The 22,390-nt window shown below is 41.8% G+C and overlaps 1 long non-coding RNA gene and 1 pseudogene across 1 annotated transcript; one reads left to right on the top strand and one right to left on the bottom strand.

Annotated features, from left to right (window-relative positions):
* LOC142164020 (uncharacterized) overlaps window positions 1-22,390 on the bottom strand; it is a 148,381-nt pseudogene that overhangs the window by 82,674 nt on the left and 43,317 nt on the right.
* Window positions 16,631-21,907, top strand: LOC107763022 (uncharacterized). The gene is made up of 2 exons (XR_001642942.2): window positions 16,631-16,793; window positions 21,523-21,907. It is a non-coding gene; the product is annotated as an uncharacterized LOC107763022 (long non-coding RNA).

Raw genomic sequence — 22,390 nt, 5'->3', positions numbered from 1 at the left:
TATTTCCGCATCTGCGGGCAAAGCCCCGCTTCTGCAAAAAAATCACTAAAACACTGCCTCCTCTCCTGCGATCAAGTGACCGCATCTGCGCTCTTCGCGGGTACGGGAACTACATCGCACTTGCGCCCCTAAATCCTCTTCTGCGACCATCGCAGGTGCGGGAATGCTATCGCACCTACGTCCTCTGCCCATATCCTCCTTAGCCGCATCTGCGGCTCCTCCTTCACTTCTACGGGCTTGCACCTGTGGTTCCCACTCCGAAGGTGCGGTTACACCACTAGCAGCAGCTTCAGCTGCAATTCCTCAACTCCTATCAAGCCGTTAACCACCCAAAATCACCACGAGGCCTCCGGGACCTCAACCAATTATACAAATAAGTCCTATAATCCGATACGAACTTAGTCAAACCTTCAAATCTCTCAAAACAACATCAAAACACCAAATTACACCCGGATTCAAGCCTAAAGAACTTCTAAACTTCCGAATTCCACAACAACGCCGAAACCTACCAAACCATGCCCGATTGTCCTCAAATTTTACACACAAGTCAAAAATGACACCACAAACCTATTAAAACTTCCAAAAATCCAATCCGACCCCGACATCAAAATTTCCATTGCGGGCCAAAATCTCCAAAATTCTAATTTCGCCAATTCAAGCCTAATTCTACTACGGACCTCTAAATCACATTCCGGATGCGCTCCTAAGACCAAAATGACCTAACGGAGCTAACGAAACCATAAAAATTCAAATCCGAGGTCATTTCCCTACAAGTCGACATCTGGTCGACTTTTCTAACTTAAGCTTCCAATTAAGAGACTAAGTATCTCAATTCACTCCAAAACTACTCCGGACCCGAACCAACCAACCTGGTAAGACATAATACAGGTGCAAAGCATAAAAGAAGCAGAAATGGGGGAAACGAGGCTATAACTCTCGAAATGACCGGCCGGGTCGTTACATCCTCCCCCTTTTAAACAAACGTTCGTCCTCGAACGGGTCTAGAAACATACCTAGAGTCTCAAATAGGTGTGGATATCTGCTCTGTATCTCCCGCTCGCTCAAGTGACCTCCTCCACAGGCTGACCTCTTCACTGCACCTTCACGGAAGCTATATCCTTTGACCTCAACTTCCGAACGTGCCGCTCCAAAATGGCCATCGACTCCACATCAAAAGTCATATTCACCATCCAACTGAACCTTGCTGAAATCCACAACATGGGACGGATCACCGATATACTTCCAGAGGATAGAAACATGAAATACTGGATGCACACTCAACAAGCTAGGTGGCAAGGCAAGCTTGTAAGACACCTCCCCGATCCTCTGAAGTACCTCAAAAGGCCCAATGAACCGAGGGCTCAACTTGCCCCTCTTCCCAAATCTCATAACACCCTTCATGGGTGATACCTTCAGCAAAACCTTCTCCCCGATCATGAAAGACATATCACAGACCTTCCTGTCAGCATGGCTCTTCTGCCTAGACTACGCCGTGCGAAGCCGCTACTGAATCAATTTCACCTTGTCTAATGCATCCTGGACCAAGTCTGTACCCAAGAGCCAAGCCTCACCCGACTCAAACCATCCCACCGGAGATCTGCACTGCCTCCTATATAAAGCCTCATATGGATCTATCTGAATGCTCGACTGGTAACTGTTGTTATATGAAAACTCCGCGAGCGGCAGAAACTGGTCCCATAAACCCCCAAAATCAATGACACAAGCGCGTAACATGTCCTCCAATATCTGGATAGTGCGCTCAAACTGTCTCTCCGTCTGAGGGTAAAAGGTTGTGCTCAACTTAACCTGAGTACCCAACTCTCGCTGTACGGCTCTCCAAAACTGCGATGTAAATTGTGTGCCTCTATCTGAAATGATGGAAACTGGGACACCATGAAGGCGAACAATCTCTCGGATGTAAATCTCAGCTAGCTTGGTCAGCCGATCCACAATCACCCAAATAGCATCGAACTTCCTAAAAGTCCACGGGAGCCCAACTACGAAATCTATGGTGATCCGCTCCCACTTCCACTCTAGGATCTCTAATCTCTGAAGCAAGCCACCCGGTCTCTGATGCTCATACTTAACCTACTGACAGTTGAGACACCGAGCCACAAATCCAACTATATCCTTCTTCATCGTCCTCCACTAATAGTGTTGTCTCAAATCCCGGTACATCTTCGCGACACCCAGATGAATGGAATACCACGAGCTGTGGGCCTCCTCAAGAATCAACTCCTGAAGCCCATCCACATTGGGCACATATATCCGGCCCTGCATCCTCAACACGCCATCATCACCAATAGTCACATCTCTAGCATCACCTTACCGAACTCTGTCCTTGAGGACGAGCAGATGGGGTCATCATACTGACGCTCCCTAATACGATCATAAAGAGAAAAGCTAGAGACCACACAAGCCAATACCCGACTCGGCTCCGAAATATCCAATCTGATAAGTTGGCTAGATAAGGCCTGAACATCCAATGCCAAGGGCCTCTCTTCTACTGAAAGATACGCTAAACTCCCCAAACTCTTCGCCTGACGACTCAAGGCATCGACCACCACATTGGCCTTCCCGGGATGGTACAAAATGGTGATATCATAGTCCTTGAGAAGCTCTAACCACCTCCGTTGACGCAAGTTAAGATCCTTCTGCTTGAACAGATGCTGCAAACTCCGGTGATCGGTGTAGATCTCACAATGAACCCCATACATATAGTTCCGCCAAATCTTTAAGGCATGAACAATAGCTGCTAACTTAAGATCATGAACAAGATAGTTCTTCTCATGGGTCTTCAACTGGCGCGAAGCATAAGCAATCACTCTACCCTCTTGCATTAGAACACATCCAATACCTATCTGCGAGGCATCACAAATACACTATGTATGAACCAGAAGTTGATGGCAGAACTATAACTAGGGCCGTGGTTAAAGCAGTCTTGAGCTTCTGAAATCTCTCCCCGCACTCATCCGACCATATGAATGGAGCACCCTTTTGGGCCAATTTGGTCAAGGGTGATGCAATTGATGAAAAACCCTCCACAAAACGACGGTAATAGCCCACCAAACCAATAAAGCTCCTAATCTCCGTGGCTGAGGATGGTCTAGGCCAACTCTACACCGTCTCTATCTTCTTCGGATCCACCTGAATACCCTCGCTGGAAACCACGTGTCCCAAGAACGCCACTGAACCGAGCCAAAACTAACACTTGGAGAACTTTGTATAAAGCTTCTCCTCCCTCAATCTCTGTAACACAATCCTAAAATGCTGGGCATGCTCCTTCTGGCTACGAGAGTACACCTGGATATCTTCAATGAATACAATAACGAACGCGTCCAAATAAGGCTGAAACGCACTGTTCCTCAAATGCATGAACACTGTTGGGGCATTAGTCAGCCCAAAAGTCATCACTAGGAACTCATAATGGTCATATCGGGTCCTAAAAGTTGTCTTAAGAATATCCGAATCCCGAATCTTGAGCTGGTGATACCTTGACCTCAAATCAATCTTGGAGAACACCCTCGCCCCCTGAAGCTGGTCAAATAGATCATCAATACGTGGCAAAGGATACTTGTTCTTGATTGTGACCTTGTTCAACTGCCTGTAGTCAATGCACATCCTCATAGAGTATATATATTTGGGATAGATCTTTCCTGAGCTGGATTGGTCATATACAGTACTGAGTGACTATGTGCGAGTTGTCATTTATATTTGGGCTGGATCTGCCCTGTACAGTACCGAGTGACTGAGTGTGCTGAATATTGAACGTGATGAGTTGAAATGCGAGATAGTGAGATTGAGTACTCTGAGAGTGTAAGTACATGAGTTCATCATTGTGTTGCATTGCATTAGACATGCATACTTGATATGTAGACATAGAGAAGTATATTTTCTCATGCCATCTGATAATGAAATTTCTTATCTGTCGTTAAAGTTTTTGAGAAAAATCACAAATTTCAGACTTACTCATATTTTCGGTGCTTTTTTGGCAAAAGATTTGAGTTTTACTGTTGTACATGAGAAGAAAATATTTATTTTCCGGAATTGTATACGAGCTGAGCATTTTATTATTGAGTTATTACTTGTGCTGCGTTAAATTGTATTGTTATAAGATGTTATTGGTTATTGGTATGGACTCTGACCTTGGTATAAGCTCGTCACTACTTTCAACCTAAGGTTAGGTTTATTACTTATTAAGTACATGGGGTCAGTTGTACTCATACTACACTTCTGCACCTTGCATGCAGATTTTTGATGTTGATGTTGTTGTACATGGTGGGAGCTAGCATTGAAGATGTACTTGCGATCTAGTCACAACTGCCTCTTGTTCTAGGTAGCTTTAGAATTTTTAAATCTGTTCATGTATATTTCGAACAGATGACATATTTTTATTTCACACCACATTTGTAAATTCTAATCTTAGAAGCTCATGATTTGTAGTACCAGTCCTTGGGGGAGTGTATTAGAGTCAGTTAAATATTAATTGAATCAGATTGTTGTAATTTGGCTTACCTAGCTGTGAGGTTAGGTGCCATCACGGCTAGTTGGATTTTGGATCGTGACACGAAGCTAAGAACCTCTCGTACTGAGGCTCGAACAAAGCGCTTACCACCTAGGCCATCGAGACAAAGCCCCTGAATCCGAATCGAGTTCCAAGACCTCGGAAAGCATAATCAAACGGTTGCACACGACTAGCAAAGGGCCATGATATCTGTTCCCAACCGGATATAACAGTGTGGATCTCGGCCCGTATCAGCAGCAGATCAGTGATTAACAAAAAAGAGATTTTTACCTTTCTTAGAATTATATTTAGGATAAAATTTCCCCTACTATATAAAGTGGAAGTTTATTATTCAATAAACTCATTGTAACACACATACCAAGGCAATATAAACTTGTTTTCTCTGCTTCTAAGTTATTTAAAACTTTTTATTTTTCCCATAGTTCTTCACATATATTTTGGCTCCGAATCGAGGGCAAAACAACTGTCAAGCTTAGGTCCGAGCTCGGAATCAACTTCACAACTGGTTTGGTTATTTATTCACTTATCTAACATTATTGATCACTTGTATTAAATTAATCCAAGAAATTTGTCCAAAAGCCTTTTTCTCCGAGCGCGACACCGAAGCCGATCCCGAAGAAGTTTCGTATGCCCGATATTCCAAAATATAACGGAACCACAGATCCAAATGATCATGTGACCTTCTACACATGTGCAATCAAGGGGAACGACTTGGAAGACAACAAAAACGAGTCAGTTTTGCAAAAGATGTTCGGAGAAACTTTGTCAAAGGGAGCAATGCTATGGTACCACAACTTACCGCCAAATTCTATTGATTCATTTGTTATGCTTGCAGATGCCTTTGTGAAAGCACATGTTGGGGCCATCAAGGTCGAAACCAGGAAATCGGACCTTTTTCAAGGTGAAGCAATGGGACAACGAAATGCTTAGGGAGCTCGTATCAAGGTTTCAAATGGAACAGATGGACTTGCCTCATGTTACGGATGATTGGGCCATTCATCCATTCACTCAAGGACTTAAGCCCCGAAGATCCTTGGCTTCACAATAGTTAAAACAAAATTTGATAGAGTACCCGGTGGTAACTTGGGTCGACGTCCACAACAGGTACCAGTCAAAAATCAGAGTCGAGGACGATTAACTCGGGGTCCCTTATGGGTCCGTTTATCCCATCAGAGCCAATGATAGGTCTAGGAATGTCGTCGATCATGAGCCGAGATTGATCAGAGATCGGTACCAATCGTATAGCGAAGATCGAAGGGGTAACGGATCTGGGCACGGATTTGGGCGTCACCCTACGAGGAACGAGAAGAGGAGCGATCGAGGCTACACTAGCCAAGGACTGATGAAAAAAATGGTTTTGATAAGCCACTCGGGGCCAGGGAGGTTACCAAGGTTATCGGAATATAACTTCAACGTCGATGCTGCCAGCATCGTGTCCGCCATCGGGCGCATCAAGGATACCAAGTGGCCTTGACCATTACAGTCTGACCCTACCCAGAAAGACCCTAACTTGATGTGTAAGTATCATGGCACTCATGGCCATAGGACCGAGGACTATCGACAGTTAAGAGAAGAAGTGGCCCGGTTATTCAATAATGGGCATCTCCGGGAATTTTTGAGCGATTGAACCAAAAATCACTTCAGGAATAGGGACTCCAACAAATAGAGCGAACAAGAAGAACCTCATCACGTCATCAACATTATCATTGGATGGGTCGATGTCCCCCAAGTACCAATGATAAAGAGCACTAAAGTGTCCATCACAAGAGAAAAACGAACCCGAGATTATATCCCAGAGGGAACCATTTCTTTTAATGATGAGGATGCTGAAGGCATCGTACAACCACATAATGACGCACTGGTAATATATGTACTTATAAATAAATCTCGAGTTAAGCGTGTGTTGATTGATCCAGCTAGCTCGGCCAACATCATTAGATCGAGGGTCGTGGAGGAGTTGGGTTTACAAGATAAAATAGTGTCAGCAGTTCGGGTGTTGAACGGATTTAATATGGCATGTGAAACCACTAAAGGGGAGATAACCCTACTAGTGAACACCACCGGGACCATCCAGGAAACAAAGTTCTATGTGATTGGGGGGGATATGAGATATATCGCTCTATTCAGAAGACCATGGGTTCACAACATGAGTGCGGTACATTCGACCTTGCACCAAGCGTTGAAGTTCCCTACACTGGGAGGGATCAAAATAGTGCACGGAGAGCAGCCGACTGCAAAGAAGATGTTCGCAGTCAATGAAGTATTCCCTCTACTCGCCGTTTCAACATTAAAAATCACAGAGCTGGCCGGAAAGGCTGAAGTTAAATAGCAATTAGCGATGCCAATCCTAGTCGGATTGGAAGAACGAGGAGTCGGTGAGGAAGATGATTACGGAGTTCTGAGATCATTCATAGCGCTTGATGATACCGACGCCACCAATCGACGATCGAGGAGATGGAGCAAGTCATATTTTAACCGAACACATACTAGATCGAAAGGTATACCTAGGCACGGGGTTAACCCCCAATCTCAAGAACGAACTCATTAGTTTCCTTAAAACTAACGTATCTTGTTTCGCCTAGTCCAATCTTGATATGGCAGGGATCCCACCGGAGATAACCACTCATAAGTTGAGTTTTGGATCTGAAGTTCCACCCCGTTAAACAGAAGAGGAGGCCTCAATCCGAAGTCAAGCATGCATTCATCAAAGACGAGGTATCTAAACTCCTTAAAGTAGGTTCCATTCGGGAAGTTAAATACCCGAACTGGTTAGCTAACATAGTGGTAGTGCCTAAAAAAGGAAATAAATTAAGAATTTGCGTAGATTACAAAAACTTGAACAAGGCATGATCTAAGGACTCTTTTCCTTTGCCTAACATCGATCACATGATCGATGCGACGGCTGGGCACCAGATACTCAACTTTCTCGATGCCTATTTCAGGTACAACCAAATCCAGATGGACTCGGGCGATCAAGAAAAGACTTCTTTTATCACTAAATTCGGCACCTATTGCTATAATGTAATGCCATTCGGGTTAAAAAATGCCAGTGCCACTTATCAACGCCTAGTAAACCGGACGTTCGAAGAACAAATAGGGAAATCAATAGAGGTTTATATTGACGACATGTTAGTCAAGTCCCTACGAGTAGAGGACCATTTGAAATATTTTTAGGAAACCTTCGACATATTAAAGAGATACAATATGAAGCTGAACCCGAAAAATACGCATTCGGGGTCGGATCCAAAAAATTCCTCGGGTTCATGGTGTCCAACCGAGGGATCGAGATCAATCCCGAGAAAATTAAAGCTATAAAAGACAACACCGTGATGGATAGTTTGAAGACCGTTCATAGGCTAACCAGTTGTAGAGCCGCCCTTGACCGGTTCATTTCGAGGTCCTGAGATAAAAGCCATCGGTTCTTCTCACTATTGAAGAAGAAGAATAACTTCTCTTGAACCCCAGAGTGCCAACAAGCTTTGGAAGAACTCAAATGGTATCTTTCGAGTCCACCCCTGCTCCATACTCCAAAGGCGGATGAACAACTGTACCTTTACTTGGCGGTATCCAAGGTGGCGGTAAGTGGAGTCTTAGTCTGGGAGGAGGAAGGTACGCAATTTCCTATTTACTATGTTAGTAGAACTCTAGGCGAGGCCAAAACAAGGTATCCTCACCTGGAAAAATTGGCTCTCACTTTGCTAAGCACCTCCAAAAGGTTAAAACCATACTTTCAATGCCACCCCATATGTGTCGTAACCTATTACCCACTGAGGAACATCATGCACAAACTCGAGCTCTCTGGCCGGTTGGCCAAATGGGCAGTCAAAATTAGCGGGTACGATATCGAGTATCGACCTCGAACTGCCATCAAAAATCACAAATTTTGTCAGACTTCGTGGCCGACTTTACGCCGGCCTTTATACCCGAAGTCGAAAGGTAATTATTGTTAACTTCGGGAGTTTGGACCCTCTTTACGGATGGTGCTTCGAACGCAAAGGTGTCCGGGCTCCGCATCGTGCTGAAACCACCTACTGGTAATATAGTTAGGCAATCTATTAGAACCGTGAAATTGACAAACAACGAGGCCAAGTATGAGGCCATGATTGCAGATCTCGAATTGGCTAAAAGCTTTGGGGTCGAGGTGGTCAAAGCTAAGTGCGATTCCCTCCTTGTAGTAAATCAAGACAATGGGATGTTTGAAGTAAAAAAGGAACGAATGCGAAGGTATTTAGACAAGTTGTAAGTAACCCTGCATCAATTAGGAATGGAGCCTGCAACATGTGCCCCGAGATCAAAATAGCAAGGCCGATGCTCTCGCTAACGTGGGTCATCGGTTGATGACGATGAATTCAGTTTGGGAACAGTCGTTCAACTCATGAAGTCGGTGGTAGAAGAAGGCCATGCCGAAGTAAACTCGACAAGTTTAACTTGGGATTGGACGAACAAATACATAGATTATTTGAAGATTAGGAAGTTGCCCTCGGATCCTAAAGAATCGAGAGCTCTGCGCATGAAGGTGGCCAGGTTTAGCATGTCCAAAGAGACTCTGTTCAGAAGAACATTCGACGGCCCGCTCACCATATGCTTGGGCCGGGAGATACCGAATATGTCTTGAGAGAAGTTCACAAAGGCACTTGCGGAAACCATTCGGGGGCAGAATCTTTGGTTCAGGAATTAATCAGGGCCGCTATTACTGGATCGACATGAAAAAAGATGCAAAGGATTTCTTATGAAGGTGCGACGGCTGTCAGAGACATGCATAGATGATCCATCAACTCGAAGAGCTACTGCATTCGGGCGTGTCCTCATGGCCATTCATGAAGTGGGGAATGGACATCGTTGGTCCCTTGTCATGGGCACCTCGTAAGGCTCAATTCATACTATTTATGACCGATTATTTTTCTAAATAGGTCGAAGCTCAAGCGTTCGAGAAAATCCGGGAAAAGGAAGTCAATGACTTCATTTGGGATCACATAGTATGCCGATTTGGGATACCGGCCGAGATAGTATGTGATAATGGGAAGCAATTCATCGGCAGTAAGGTAAACAAATTTTTCGAAGATCACAAGATTAAAAAGATCATATCAACACCCTACCACCCTAGTGGGAATGGACATGCGCAATCAACAAACAAGACCATACTTCAAAACCTAAAAACGAGGTTGACCGATGCTAAAGGTAAATGGAAAGAAATCTTGCCCGAAGTCCTATGGGAGTATCGCACGACCTTGAAATCTAGTATCCGGGCCACCCCGTTTTCATTGGTCTACGGTGCCGAAGCATTAATACCGGTCAAAATAGGAGAACCGAGCCTCTGGTTCCGATATGCGACTGAAAAATCGAACGGTGAGACCATGAGCACGAGCCTGGAACTATTGGATGAAAGGCGTAAGGTCGCCCTAGTCCGGTTGGCCGCCCAAAAATAACAGATAGAAAGGTATTACAATCGAAGAGACAACCTCTGACACTTCAAGATCGGTTACTAGGTGTTAAGGAAAGTAACATTGTACACCTTGAACCCGAACGAGGGGAAGCTGGGACTGAATTGGGAAGGACCATATCGAGTCATCGGAATTACCGGCAAAGGCTCGTACAAACTCAAAGCTAGAAATGGTGTACCCCTACCAAACAACTGGAACATGATGAACTTAAAGTTGTACTACTGCTAAGGTACGACCTCATTTACTTTTTAATTATATTATAAATCGGATTAACACTTGTAGGCAACGACCAAGGGAGAATGTGACTATTAGGTATGAAAACACGTGTTGCACTATTTTTTCCTTGAACCGATTTTATCCCACAATGGATTTTTCGGCAAGGTTTTAACGAGGCAACAATAAATAGTGCTAACTTAGAATCGAAGGCCGGCCTCAACCGGAGTCAATGGGCGTTCATTTCGCATTAACAATATCCGAGCCCTCTCAAGATCGACCTTGAATATTGGGGAACATTACCCTCGGGTAAAGGTTCTTAGCAAGGAAAGAAGGAAACTTTGTACTTGAATAGCTAAGGATAGGTGATAAGGATTTATTGTAAGGGCCAAACGGTCGAGTAAACCATGCCCGCATAGTCCACCTTAGCCATGATACAAGCTTTTACACGCTTTCGATCATGTATTTTACACACAGAAATGAAAGATACAATCCACCTTGCTATTACGTATTTTTGCCTCTTAAATTATGGATCCTAAGAGCCCATGGGCTACCCCTATTCGAGGACTATCGAGCCCAAGGGATACCCCCATTCGGGGACTATCGAAACCAAGGGCTACCCCTACTCGGGGACTATCGTCTGAAAAAGGTTCGAGCAACTCGGGCTACCAAATCCTGGAGCCACAAAACCTATTAGGTAGTGCCTAAACACAAAAGGCTATGGACACCCTAAAAAATGGCTCGGAGATGTCCGAAACTCGTAATCAGAACATAAGGCCTTTATAAGAATTTAAAGCCTGCTAAAAGGTTACCATCGGCAAAAAATTTCGGTCACACCGAGTTTTCAAAGCCTCGAGCAAATAAAGTTACATCGAATTTAGGCCCCGTTCGAACTTCTGAAAAACGAACGCCTTATAACTACATCAGATACTATGCTAAGGCATTAAAATATTGCAAGGATATAAATTATGAAAAGATGTTAAAAAAGTAGAGACTCGAAATTGCCAAAAAGGAAAATTTTATATATATATTCCGGAATGTATTTACAAAGTCCTTACAAAAATGGACCCAAAATAAACAAAAGTGTGCATAAGTCAAAAACTAAAAAAGCACTAAAGCATATACGCCTAATCTTCACCAGGGCCCGACTCGTCGCCAAAGCCGTCAGAACCGTCCGAGCCCTCAGAACTCTTAGAGGCTTCGACACCTTCAGGATCATACAGCTTCTTTGCCTACCTCAGATTTTTTGGCTTTCTCAATTTCAGCGAACATGTCAAAACCTCGGGCATGAATTTCTTCGAGGGTTTCTCTTAGGGACAACCGCTTCAGATATTTGGCCTTAGCCTTCAAGCGGGCCTTAACTCCTCCACATTGGCCTTGTATTGGGCCACTATTTCTTCGGCGTCGGTGGAGGTTGCATCTAATTTGGACTTCGTTACCTCGTACTCTCTACCGAGGACGTCCTACGCTGCGACAGCCGAGCTCAGCTGTGCTCGGAGATTGTCATTCAGCTGGGACCGATTTTCAGCTTTCTCCTTCGTCACCGAAGTTGGACCTCTAACGATGCCAGCTTCGCCTCGGTGGTTTCCTTCTCCAAAGCAGTAGGTCCACTTTGCTTTTCCGCCCCTCGTCCATGGCTTGAACCTCGTTCATCTCAATACGGATCTGGTCGAGCTTCTATTGGACCTGCAAGGTTTTGTTGTTAGCCACCAAGACTAATTCCTCGTTTTTAACTTCAAATACATTTACCTTTTAGACCAGGTCGGCATGTTCCCTCTTCAGGGTCAAAGCTTCCTTCTGAGCCCTGTCCAACTCGGCCTAAAGGTCCTTGACGGCCCCATCTTGTTGCTCACTAAGCAGCTTGTACATATCCTTTTCCGAGCCTGCTCCTTGAGCTTGAACTCGAGTTGGCTTATCTCCAAGCGGTACCGGAGGAAACTCTCATGGTGAAGCACTGAAGCATGTAAAGAAATGGAAATAAGTAAGAAACATCAAAGGAATATTTTTAAGTAATTCATAAGGGGAGATTGAAGGTATTAGAACCTTAACCGATTCAATGTGTGATGTGCCTCATTGAAGAGGCTCGACGTGCCCACTTCATTCATCTTTGTCTGGTCCTCCTCGGTTACCAGACATCAGAGGTAACTGGCTATGCCTACCGTAGCGGATAAGACCCGGGCATCCACCGGGACCGTGAGAATAACCGTCCTCTTACGCTCGGGTCCACACTCGGCGCAGGGAATTGTTTCACCAATCGTGGGCTCGTGCTAGGTCCGCCATCTCCCGAGGGAACTTCCTTCTTCGATATCTCCAGATGGCCCAGCCCGGAGAAATCTTCTAGAGTTGACAGATCCATGTCATCGAAGAAGGAGTGGAGGGGGTCCTCTGCACCGTGTGCCCCTTTGCTTGATTTTTCTTTGCCCGCTTGGGCCTCTTCTAGCATGGAATCGGTGTAGGAGGGTGTCTCAACGATGTCGATCACACCGATAGCCTCCTTCAAAGCAGGAACAGTTTCTTAAGAGGTCGCAGCCCCCATCTCAATTCCGGCCTCTCAAACTAGAAGGAGCTCTGCCTCATGGTTCTTCTACTCGATTGCTGCCTGCTCCTCGAGAAGGGTAGATCCGTGGGCAACAAATATGTCGTCTTCTTCAGACTCATACTTGAGCTGGAGAAGCGAGTCAGAATCTGGCACCCGGGAGTTGGTGATCTTCTTGGGATTACGAGCCGCCCTCTTCTTTGGTTTCACTTCGGAATCCGAGGAGCCCGAAGACTTTCTTTTCCTCTTCTTCTTTTACCCCGCAATAGCCCCGGGCTTCCCCGTAACAGAGGGATCAATGAACAAGGATACATCCCCATCCCCTTCCAACGGCCTAAGTTTGGTGGTCTTAGGCAAACCTGTGAAGTAAAGAAGAGAGATCAACGCTATGTAATTTAAGAGCATAGTAATAGTTATTCGGAGGGGAACTTTACCATGAGAACGTGCCTCCCATCGGTCCTTCTAAAGCTTGCGCCATGAGCGCTCGAAGTATGACATCTACTTAAATATGCCTTCGATCCACTCCTTGAGCCAGGGAATCACATTAGGAACTCGTGCAACAACTGTACAACCATAAATACTAATGATGAGAAAGGAAATAAAGAAAAATTGACGCTTAGAGAAAGGTTGCACTTACGAGATACATTCCACTTCTCGGAAAATGGCAGGAATTTGGGAGGGATCAGATCCTCAGTTTTTACCCGAACAAAATGTCCCTGCTAGCCTCAGTCCCGATCATCGTCGATACTTGAAAAAAGGGGGCTTTGCTGGCCCGGTGAGTGAGTTTGATCAGCCCTCCTCAAAAAATTCGGGGACTATATAGGCGGAGTAAATGGTCAAGGGTGAACTGAGAGGATTCGATGTGGCTCACAAAATAATGGAGGAGGATCACGATCCTCCAAAGAGACAGGTGGATTTGCCTGAGGCATAGCTCGTACCTCATACAGAAGGCCAAAATCACCAGGTCTACCGGGCTTATAGTGAAAGAGTAAGTGTAGCCACTCAAGTACCCCTCCACGTGGGTAGTAATATCATCCTCGGGCACGGGGACTACTACGTCTTTGCCTTCCCATTTGTAGTCCTCTCGGACTATGGGAAGGACATCTTCAGTGATGGACCATATGTATCTACATGCTCCTTCGCCCCGGTCCTGTTTGGATTAGGGCTTCTCAACTTTGAAGTCGTCCTTTATTGAGCAACCCCCGGGTATAAAGCTTTTCATGGGAGGCTCGGGGGTAGCCACCTCGGGAGCGGCCACTTCGAGAACAACCGCCTCGAAAGCAGCCACCTCGGCATTTGTGGACGGGTGGGAAGATGAAGAGGCAGCCTGTTGAGGAACTAATTTGGAAGTTTTAGCCATTGCTATCTGGTAAAGTTTAAAAATTTAAAGAAAAAATATGAAGGTTTGAAGGAACGAGTTTGAAGGCTGAAGAGCAGAGTATGAAGATTTGAAGAAAATCTAGGTAAGAACCTAAGAACAATTATGAGGATTTGAAGATCAAAGATGAAGATATGAAGATTTGAAAGAAGTTGGTGATAGCTAGAAAATTCGAAGGTGGAAGCTTGATCGGAAAGTGGAAAATGAGCAGAGGGAAGAAGCTTTTATAGGGGAAGTACGCGACGCTTCGTATTCGGAGGCAACCAGTTGATGGTTGACACGTGTCCGAAGTCAGAACGACATGACTGATGGAACGTTTCAACTTCTTCGTCGTTACGGTTGTAACGTACGAAGGAAGGAACCGGGGTTCATCTATCACCTCTCATCGCTTCGGCAAACCTACTCTCTGAGAAACGAGAGAACTATCTGTATACGGGTAAAACCGTGGATAGTGAGCACCCCAATTTTTCGGTGAGGCAAATAAAGCAAGGACGTAACTACATGGAATCAAAATCGAAGCTAAGAACCTCTCGTACTGAGGCTCGAAGGAAGCGCTTACCACTGGGGCCATCGAGACAACGCCCCCCGTATCTGGTTCGAGCTCCAAGACCTCGGAAAGCATAACCAAACGGCTGCATACGACTAACGAAGGGCCGTGATATCCGCGCCCAATCGGATATCATGGTGTGGATCTCGGCCCGTATAGGCAGCAGATCAGTGATTAACGAGAAAGAAGATTTTTACCTTTCTTAGAATTATATTTAGGGTAAAACTCTCCTGCTATATAAAAGGAAATTTTTTATTCAATAGACTCATTGTAACACGCATACCAAGGCAAATATAAACTTATTTTCTTGTTTCTAAAAGTTATTCCAAGTTCTTGTTTTTGTTCATAAGTTCTTGATAAGTGCAAGCTCGGAACCGAAGGCAGGTTCCTCGTTAAGCCATTAATCGAGCTCGAACTCACTCTTATTATTGGTTTAACCATTTATTACGTCTTTTATTTGCTTAAATTAACGTCATTGATCACTTGTATTGAATTAATCCACATATCCTTAAAATCACGTATAAATTCAATTGTTATCCATTTTTAACGATAAACATGAGCTTTCCTTGATTTTTGAAAAAAAAACAATTTGAGCAAGAAAGAAGAAAAGGGAAGGAAAAATAAGGAGTTGTGAACAAAAGGGAAGATTAGGTGGTGGAATGAAAAGTGAAGAAAGGATGGAAAATATTTTGAAGGAAGTCTATGGCTACTTCAATATTTGGAGTAATGATATACACCTAAAGACATATTAAAGGCTCTTAGAGAAGGTCAATGAGGCTTATTGAGTTTCATACTGATCACTTCCTTTACCTCGCGCGTGTTCAATTCGGAAGTTGCTCCAAATGCTACGAGGGAGCACCATTACTCGACATCCAGTAATATATAGTTAGCTCCACACTAGATTGATGCATGGCAACATTACTTTAATGTCCCGATATTGTATTTTAGTATTCTTGTGAGCTCTAAATATCCTTATGGATTTATGTACATGTAAGCAGGGGAAGACCTTATGTTGGTAATCCTAATAAGGAAAGATAGGCCTTTTCCTTCACAAATCACAAGCATGAAGAAAATAAGAACTAGCAAGAATAAAAAAGACCAATCATCTATTTTCTTAATCACAATAAAGATTTCACTTTCCAGTAAACATTATTTTCCTATCCATGTCACTTAAATTGTACCTTGCAAACAGCTCAAAAATGTAAAAGTAATTTCAAGATTATTATTTTGTTACCTTAAACGTGATCTATGGATGAAGTACACAAATAACTCTCAAAATAATCTTGAATTTTTATTCCTGCATGCTCCAAAACTTTAAGCTTAATAAGTGTTGCCCTTCCCTTACCCTATGGGCAATACTTTTAAAGTTTAAGCTCAAACTTCTTCCCATGGCATAAGTGGGGGTCAAAATTTAAAGACCACCCCAAAAAGTATTATATGTCTGCAATTATTGGACCCCATTCATTCAGCTGCTAGCCTAAGGTATTGACAGAATTGAAATTTATTTGGGAGAAATTCAAAAATAGCCAGATTTACAAGTGGTCATTCAAAAATAACCACAGTTTCAAAAGATCGAAATTTAGCCACTTTTCATGTAAAGATAAATTTGAACGAAAATACTGTTCAAAACCCGAAAAATACTCCAGCATAAGTATACTGGAACTCCAGCATAAGTATACTGGACTTCCAGCATAATATACTAGAGTTCCAATATAATATACCAGTCTAGCATAATATGTTGGAAGTTCATACACAGGTGCACCGATCTCCAGTATATTATGCTAAAACTTTCCGTGTTGCAGCAAAATAGTGATTATTTTTCATTAATTTTGCAAACGCTGACTATTTTTAAATGACCAGTCCGAAAACTGTCTAGCTCGTGCTATTTTTACAAGTTATTTGGGCTGATTGAAAAAATGGGCTACGCTTATGTTGTATTAGGCCCAGTCTGTCCTTCACCCCTGGTATAAATAAAGAAACGGACAGAAAGAAAGAGGGAGATAGTGAAAATGGCGACATGGGGTGCGTTTTGGGGAACAAGGGTAATGGAAATAGTGAAGAAGCATGATTCCGGCGGGCTTGTTTGGAAGAGAATAAAGCTCACTACTACTCGCAAAGCTAATGCCAAGAAACGTCTTCGCCGTGTTTGGCAGGTCAACTTCCTACTCTTCTTTTCCTTTTATTCTTCTTTAAACTCGGAATCTTTCCTTGTAAAAGTTTAGGGTTTTATGCTGATTCACACCGCTTATGCTATTTTTTTATTCAGTTGATGACATTATGTGGGAGATCTTTAATTTAGTTTCTTAGGTTGATGTAAATAATGAGGTTATTTTAAAAAAAATATATGAGGCGGTTGAACTAAACCCAGCGTTTAGGATACGGAGCATAAATATATGTGAAAAATTACCAAAATTATAACAAATACTGAATTCTGAATCCATAATTTCTATAGTGCAATGAGTTCAGACTTAGTTGGAAGCATTACATGACAACCGTGCCTGTGGGTTGTAGCAGGCTGCTTGGTGGATGAGTGTGTGCAAGCTGGCCCTAGCTCCATTGCCACAAAAAAGAAAAAAAGAAGAAGAAAGAAAGTCACTTTTTCTAGTCCTAGCAATTTTAGAAAGTCGTCTTTGACTCACTAACAGCTAATTTTTTTTTCTAAAAAACTGGAAAATCAAAACTATTTGTACAAGGAAGGTCAATGATGCACAATGTTTTGATCTGCCATGACTTACTAAGGCACTACAATAGAAAGACAACTCCCAGATGCTTAATGAAAATAGGCATCAGAAGGCATATGACATGATAAGCTGGGAGTTTTTGGAGGAAGCTTTAAGAGGATATGGATTTCCAGAGAAATTCATTCACAGTCAAAGTTAATGGTGAAGGTCATGATTACTTTGCTAGAAAGAGAGGATTGATGCAGGGAGATCCCATTTCCCCACTACTATTTGTTCTAGTAATGGAGTACCTTTTCAGAACCTTAAAGACAATCAGTAGATTACCATACTTCAGGTTTCATCAAATGTGCAAAGAGATCAAGCTGACACACCTCATATTTGCAGATGATTTGATGATATTCTGCAAAGGTAATGTTAGCTCAGTTAATAGAGCAATGGAAGCTCTTGATTACTTCAGTAAAGTATTTGGTTTGATAGCCAATATGGAGAAATCTAGCTTCTTCGTAGCTGGGGTTGAAGAAGGTATTAAGGACCAATTGCTGGAAAGAACAGGATTTACTCTTGAAACTTTTCCTAGCAGATACTTAGGATTGCCTTTATCTCCAAGGAAATGGAATAAGATGGATTGTCAAATGTTGATCGGGAAGATCACTCACAAAATTAATGCTACCTATTCTAAGCAATTGTCTTATGCAGGAAGACTTCAAATAGTAAATGTTGTGCTCTTCTTTATACATAGCTTCTGGGACTGTCTTTATTTTACCTCAAAGTGTGGTAAAAAGAGTAGATAGGCTATGCAGGGAGTATCTGTGGGGTAAAAATAAAGGGCAGAAGAAAGTGGCATTGGTTGCATGGGAAAAGGTGTGTTGTCCAAAGAAATTAGGGGGTTTAAATATCAAAGGGTGCAAAGAATGGAATATAGTCTCAGTAGGTAAACTACTATGGCAACTGGTATTGAATAAGGAATCCCTATGGGTAAAGTGGGTTTATGGAGTCTACGTGAAAGCAGATCATGACATATGGGCATATACTCCTCAAACTCACTCAAAGAATTGATGAAGGAATGGTACTCCCACGGCAGATATGTTCTAACCTTAGGAGGGAGATATTCAATCACAAGCAGTTATCTTGTTATAGTTGGCCAACTACAGAACTTAGAAATTGCAGTCTTAATTTGGACAGCTGTAGCACAACCTAAACACAGGTTTATTGGTTAGCTTGCAACACTAGGGAGATTGCTAACTAAAGACAGATTGATCGGGATGCAATTACAGGTTGATAATATAAATTGTAGTTTGTGTAATGAGGACAAACTGGAAACAAAGGACCACTTGTTTGTAGAATGCGGCTGGATAAATGCAGTAAGACAAGAAATTAATTTGTGGTTAGGACAACCAGTGCCGGTTGCAGGCATCAAACAAATGCTGGAAATGATCAAACGTAAGCATTGGAAACAATTCAAGAAGGATGTGGTAGTTGCAGCCAATGTAGCAATGATATACCACACCCGGAGAGTTAGAAATATAAAAAAATTTAAGAACTGTAAATAGAGAAGAGGTAGTTACACAAATTAAGAGGGAAGTTATAGAGAGGTTAGAGTTACTTCAGAAGTCAAAGAAATCACAAAAATGTAGGAGTTTAGTTCAACAAGTTCTTTGTAATTAGCTGTTTTTTTTGTGTTGGAGGCCTAAAGTCTGTGGTCAGATTTAGGTGTTTTATAAGTGTAATCGTTTGTTGTTGTCACTTTTACATTGTTACCAAAAAACAAAAGAGTTCCAGTTATTTTTTTCGATTGTATCATCTTATTCCAAAGATTTTGTTCCATGAATTTCCTTTGAAATATCATCTTTAACAACATCATGAGACCATTAGTCACTTTAATGAAATCAGCCGTATTGATCTTTGGCTGTCCTTTTCTTGTATGTTGCTATGTGGCTCTCGGGAGTGTTGTTTGATAAGACTCATTTGCATGCTTATTTGATCCTTTTGATGGTTTCTTGAGTTGGATTGAACTGAAATGACACTTGATTAGCCTTGAGTTGGTTTCTTTATTTATGATCAATTAATTAGGTTGACTTCAGGGCATTGAGGAACTAATGAGCTTAAGATGCAAATATTCATTGGCCTATTATCCACCGAGTTTCGAACTGTGTGCCACTTGACCTCGGGATTTCTCAGTTATAAAAAAGCGATCAAATATTGATGTAAATGAGGTTGAAATTGTTAATAAACTGGCCATTATTCTCATTCAATAGTTACCTTGAGGAATAAAGTATACGGACTTTTTGTATTGGATTTAGACGGGTTTAATTGGAGCGACATGGATAGTAAGGATTCATATAGCTGACCGCAACTAGGTGCAATCTTACAATTGTACATGATATAGATGCAATGATTGATCTGATAGGGGAATTGCACATTCTGTAATTATCTTTTGTAACACTGGCTCAGTGCAAGGTTACCAACTATATTATTTTCTCATTACTTATCAAAAAAGTCTTTATTATGTATATAATATCTAGAACTTTCTAAATTTTTTGCGTATTTTCTTTTTTTAATGTTGTCCCCCTCCCCTCCCCCTTATTCGGCCTTTATTTATTTATTTATTTATTTTTTATTATTATTATTATTATTATTATTATTATTATTATTATTATTATTTTCCTCTCGTGTTCTTCCTCTTCTCACTCTTTCTAAGCTGAAGGTCTATTGGAAACAACCTCTCTATCTTCACTAGGTAGGGGTAAGGTCTGCGTACGCACTATCCTCCCCAGACCTCACTTGTGGGAATATACTGGGGTTGTTGCTGTTGTTGTTCTCCTTATTTGTTTGTAGAAACTATAATGTATGATCAGTTCAAAGAAAACACACGTGCGCTCGCGCTCTCTCTCTCTCTCACACACACACACACACACACATATATATATATTCCCTCCGTTTCAGTTTATGTGAACCTATTTCCTTTTTGGTCCGTTCCAAAAAGAATGACCCCTTTCTAAATTTGAAAACAATTTAGCTTAAACTTCCAATTCTATCCTTAATGAGAAGCTTTTATAACCACACAAATACTCTGGACCCCTTTTTGACTTGTTTAGGACCACAAATTCAAAAAGTCTTCATTTTTCTTAAACTTCGTGCCTTGTCAAACAGGTTCACATAAATTGGAACGGTGGGAGTATAACTTTTAGGTCATTTCAATTAACAGAATCCTACTGAAATGGATAGATGTTTGTATTGTAAGATTCTCAAAAGAAGAAATTACAAATAGAAAAGCAAAAATTGCTTAAATGAGCTATTTAGACAAAACAAAGAAAATCTATTTATTTTTGGCTCAGGTAATGATAGCGACCTATATTGCTCGGACTCTTCAAAAATTTCTAGCCGCACCCATGTTGATTTGACACAATTTGTGTATGGGTGCGTGATCCACACCAGATATCTTCTGAATAAAATATTAGGTGTTTATAAAAAATTAAATTTTATTTATTATAGTTCAATTTAGTTTGTCAAAATATATACTTATATATGTCATAATATATGTGTATTGGCCATACACCACTGCCCGTATCTGCACTCGAATCCATATCCCTGAATCGTAAACTTTATGTGATGAAGAACCCGACCTCTAGATCCCCGCCCATATCGGGTATCCACCCCCGAGTCCGAGCATCATAGCAACGATCGGACAAGCCCATTTAGCAATTATCTGAGAAACAGAAGATTTAGTGTTGAATAATTGGCATGTCTTGTGGTCTTGATCTTAACTGTACGTAATCCAAGAGAAACCAAACAAACCTACCTTTTTCAGAAGGAGAACAAGGAAATGGGAAACCAGCACAAATAATTTTTTTTACAAGTCCAGTCTGATAATGGTTACCTGGAATAAGGCACTGATAGTAGATTAGCTTTTCGGGAATTCACCTTTCCTTTTCTCTCACCCAAAATATGTAATAGTAATGGAATTCCAAGTCCTATGACTTGTGATATTGGGATTTGTTTACCTGTATCAGTTGCTGCTCATGTTGATCTAATTTAAGGAGAATATGATTTTTTTTTTTTGTATGTGGACCTGGAAGAACTCATAAAACTTCATTTCTTCTCAATGATCTGTGTTTCGAATTAGATTTTATTAGGAATTATATCGACATTTTTTTTAAAAAAATGTCAGATATACAGAGGTTCTAATATTTTTATTCTGCAGAATGAAGCTGTCTTGAGGGCATGTTCTGAACCACCTCCAACTACAGAGGTAGATGTTGGACAAATAAGTAATGTGCAATTAAAAACCAGTAAGAGTTAGCTCAGAAAGAAGTGACCGAGTATGAAGAGGTAAAATGAACTGTGGGTGACAGAGCTGCTTGCAAGGTCTTTATTATACTTGGTCAACTACATTAGTGTATTACCCCTGAATTTTGCTTAACCTGTTAGCCTACTTTGTTAGCATGAAGTGAACTGATTTGGATGTCTCACTTTTACATGGGTTACACTAGATCAAAGTATACTTTTCTTAGCTTAGCTGTACTGAGTATTTAAATCTGTGACAAATTTTATCAAATGCAATCTATTGTGTTTCTGTTTGTGTTTGATCACAAGCTTGTTTGATGATGACCTGGAGCGCGAGACATTTTCTGTCATTGTTTTGCTAGGGTGTTTTGGTCCCTCTGCAGTAGCAAATGTTGGCCATTTAGTTTGAAATGGATGTTGAAATTTGGTTTTGGTGTCATGGACTCATAGGGAATCAATCTTATGAGTTTTTATAGCCTGTTTGGCCAAGCTTTTTTGGGGCTGGAAGTGTTTTATCCAAAAATTGAGGTGTTTGGCCTAGTTTTTGGAAGGAATAAAAGTGCTTTTGAAGAGAAGCAGAAGCAGTTTTGGAGAAAAATAAAAGTATTTTCTCTTCAAAAGCACTTTTTTATAAAGCACTTTTGAGAAAAATACATTTAGAAGCAGTTTTTAAAAGCTTGACCAAACGCTAATTGATGCTCAGAAGTACTTTTCAAATTAATTAGCCAAACACAAATTGTTTTTCACTAAAAGTACTTTCGAGAAAAGCATTTCTCAAAATAAGC

The sequence above is a fragment of the Nicotiana tabacum genome, chromosome 9 (assembly GCF_000715075.1).
Source record: "Nicotiana tabacum cultivar K326 chromosome 9, ASM71507v2, whole genome shotgun sequence".
Lineage (NCBI taxonomy): Eukaryota > Viridiplantae > Streptophyta > Magnoliopsida > Solanales > Solanaceae > Nicotiana > Nicotiana tabacum.
The sequence above is the reverse complement of the archived record's forward strand: the minus strand, read 5'-3'. Positions and strand labels throughout refer to the sequence as shown.